At 42.2% G+C, this 3,869-nt stretch overlaps 1 protein-coding gene across 1 annotated transcript in view; it reads right to left on the reverse strand.

Moving 5' to 3' along the window:
- Positions 1-3,869, reverse strand: part of LOC101858761 — a 139,484-nt gene that overhangs the window by 66,240 nt on the left and 69,375 nt on the right. The gene's annotated exons all lie outside the window — the stretch shown is intronic.

A 3,869-nucleotide genomic window follows, 5' to 3' on the forward strand; every position in this document is an offset into this window, starting at 1 on the left:
CCCCTCCCCCTCACCCCCTCGCCGTACTGCGCCCCACTAGGGTACGGATGTGAAAGAGTTACATCTGATCACTCACTTCCCTTCTGAACCTCCGCCCCCAGGTGTTTAATGGATGCCCTATTCCACCTCTCCTCTCGTGACAGTCTTTGCTCAAACTAACATATGGCATAATGCGTTACATGCACGCGTTCTTCCGAGGACTCAGCTTAACTCCAGATGAAGTAAATGTCAGGCCTTTCGTGGTTCACGTCTATTCAACGAATAACATCACGGCTCTTTCCCGTTTAATGTTTCAGTGTACAGATAGTATAGGCCATGAAAGTTATGCGTTATATCAAGGGCCGTTTATGCTCTTTGGGAAATTGCTACAGTATCATTGTATGCTTTTCTTTATATTTTTTTCGGGTGAATTAAACTTATAGAACATGACACCATGTCTGAACATTGTGAAAGTACAGTTGTCTGGAAAATAAACATCTTGACAGAAGGAAAACTAAATAAAAGACAGAACATTCTCTAAAAACCGAACCAAAATACAGATTTCAGTATGTGTTAAATAACTGAAAACGATATACTGACAGTAGCGATTTGTAATTCTCACCATTGCAGGCCGCTTGTCTAAAGAAAAGTACGAGATATTCGAGGAATCTTCACGTCTGTTAACACGGGCGCACCCTGCCTAAGTCGAATTGAGAAAGTACTGAGCACAGACAACGCCAAGACCTACAACTTGAGGGCTAAAGGCGTGGAAAGGTGTGATGTCGAGGAAAACACCAGCATCCGAGTTGCAGAAAGACGAAGGTATTTTCATTAGACAACGCACTCGCTCCACCCGAGTCAAAGAAACAAGGAACCTGGGAGCAATGTGAAGTCTTTAGTGAATAAAGGCATTTCCCTGAATTAGTTGATATTTAAAGGGCCTTTAACGCTCAAAGGCATTTCACGTAAAATAAATTAGTGAAAAACAGAAGAAAGGAACTGTATTAAATACGAGAAAAGGGTGTCTCGGTTGTTTGTTTTTTTGGTGTTTTTTGGGGGTGGGGGGTGCTGGAGAAAGGTTAGGTTTTTTTGAGGGGTGGGGGTGTGTGGGCGTATCAAAAGTTACACCCGCGTGCAAGATGTGACGTTGATCGTACACAAAAATCACTCTTGGTGCATGGCATATGTTGAACGCACAAATCAACATATCAAAAGCTATATGCCCACAAAACTGGTTTTGATACACGCATGAGTCTTAATCGTCACAGTACCCGCCGATATCTTTGCATATAAAGCCATTGTAAAGCAGTTTTAATAAACCCTTCCTGGTATGTTTGTTGTACGGCTGTGGGGGTAATTGGAACTTTAACAATATCTTTGAAGTACCTGGTTCGTCAAGATGTGGAATATTGTGCAGTCCAATGATGTAACACATACGGCATTAGGGCGCTAAACAGGTAGGGAGGTGGGCCCTCCGTTTTTACATCCTTCTTCGATTGGACGACATGGGGTGCAGTATAGGCCGTGCTATGAACTAACGTGAAAGCAACCGAGTCCCGTGCGCCGATATGACCTTATGCAGTTGTGAGTACCGTGAAACTCTTACCAAACCAAATAGGATTGTAGAGAGAAGAATCATACTCACTCAACAAACAGCAAAAGTTCATATCATGATCTTTTGTGGGATCGAATCAGGATCACCAGAGCTGTGCTATATTTGAGGCAGTTTCTGAAATATACGCTTAGTTAAGTGACAACATTTTCTGGATTTGACTCTCAGTTCAGTGTCTAAAAGTAAAATGATTCATAAGATGCAAAGAATCGCATCGCTTTCAAATATGTTGTCGTATAATGTCAAGTCGGCATAAATGGTCTAATTTCACCAAGACAGAAGCAAAGAGAGATAGACCGAATGAATTACATACAGTGGCAGAGAGAGAGAGAGAGAGAGAGAGAGAGAGTGAGAGAGAGCGAGGGGGGGGGACAGAAACAGGGAGGGAGAGAAAGAGAGAGAGAGAGAGAGGAGAAAAGAGAGAGAGAGAGCGAGGGAGAGAAACACAGAGAGTGTGTTAGAGAAAAGATAAAGAAAAAGAGAAAGAGAGAGAGAGAGAGGGAGAGAGAGAGAGAGAGAGAGAGAGAACAAGAGACAGCGAGAGAGAAGGACACAGAGAGAACGAGAGTAAGAGAGGGGAGAGACAGAGAGAGAGAGAGAGAGAGAGAGAGAGAGAGAAAGATAGAGAGAAGGAGGTATAGAGAAAGCGTGGGTGGAGATGAAGTGAAAATCATTAGAAAAAAACCCACAGCTGTGAGTCAGCTGCAGCAGTACTAAAAAATCGCCAATCGTAATAATAACAAGGGAACGACAAAGCGACCAGAAATTATAACGAGTACATACGCTTATAAAAATGACCCGAATAATACATAATAAACACTCTTTGCGAACTTCAGCAGAGCGGCCTCCGTTACATTTTCAGTAATAGAAGGCCATTACCAGTGTCATTAGGAGTGGTAGGTCTACACTAGAGGGCGCAATCACGTTTTCCCAGGCTGGGGGCGTCAAGACCATGATTCACCGTCCCCCCGAAATTGATGACGTAACAGGTATAGAGTGAGTCAAGAGATATATTGTACCACTGCTCACCGAGTGTGTGGCTAACAGCAAAGCAAACAATGTCCAAACTTCAAAAACACCCCCCCCCCAAAAAAAAAAAAGTTAAAAAAAATAAAATAATAAAAACTCCTCAAAAAAGCTAAAACCATTACACAATTACTCACATGCACCAATTGTGATACCAGGCTGGTTTGTGAGAACGTTTATTGTTCGCTTTCCTTTCGGACCCGCGGCAGCATGCGGCGTGAAATGAAGCTTGTCGAAGAAAACAAAGACAGCGAGGAGATCAGGTGTGAGGGGTAAAAAATAAAACCCGTTCCATGAATGAATGCCCACCATTAATCAGAACGTTTTCCAGACAGCCCCGCCCCTATCCTATTTTCTACTCTTTTCGATTTCTATCTTTCCATACCTTTCTATCTTTCTCTCCCCACCTCCCCCTCCCCCTTACTCTCTCTCTCTCTCTCTCTCTCTCTCTCTCTCTCTCTCTCTCTCTCTCTCCATTCGTACAATATTTTGACTTACAGGCTGAACATTATATCCCCCAAAAATGTTGCAGTCTGTGTTCATACTAATTACTAAACCAAAGGTTACTAAGTGTGTGAAACAAACAGGCAGCAATCGGTTTCAACCAAATTTGTTTGTACATATCGATCTATATTATGCATAAACGATTCCATCAAGTCTGATTTATTTTCTGCCATACAACCAGCTCATTGCATCGAGGACAAAAACAAAAGGGGGTAGTATCATTTCTTTTATTTTCAGATAATATTAACAGTCACAGATTTCGCTGCGTCATCCAACTGGCACGATTAGAATATGGTAGGCCGTAATTACTGTTATTCTAAATAATGTATGTAGCTGCTGAAAAGTACACTGATGGAAACAATAGTCAATCAGCCCTTGAATGTAAGTGAGTAAACACAATATTACTATGCAGTAATTATAGCACGATAGCGTCAGCTTTTTATTATTTTTCCTCTTAACAGTCGATCTGTCTGTCTGTCTGTCTGTGCGGATGTCTACGTCTGCGCCTATTGCTCTCTCTCTCTCTCTCTCTCTCTCTCTCTCTCTCTCTCTCTCTCTCTCTCTCTCTCTGTCTCTCTCTCCCTCTCTCTCTTCCACTCTCACTCACTCCCTTTCTCTCTTTTTCTCTTTCACTCAACTCTCTATGTCCCTCTCTATATAAAGAAGTAATTTGTTTATCAATGTTTGTGTTATCGAATTGTGTGTGGTTGTGTTTGTGTCTGTGAGTGTGTGTGTGTGTGTGTGTTTG

The sequence above is a fragment of the Aplysia californica genome, unplaced genomic scaffold (assembly GCF_000002075.1).
Source record: "Aplysia californica isolate F4 #8 unplaced genomic scaffold, AplCal3.0 scaffold00017, whole genome shotgun sequence".
In the NCBI taxonomy this organism is placed as follows: domain Eukaryota; kingdom Metazoa; phylum Mollusca; class Gastropoda; order Aplysiida; family Aplysiidae; genus Aplysia; species Aplysia californica.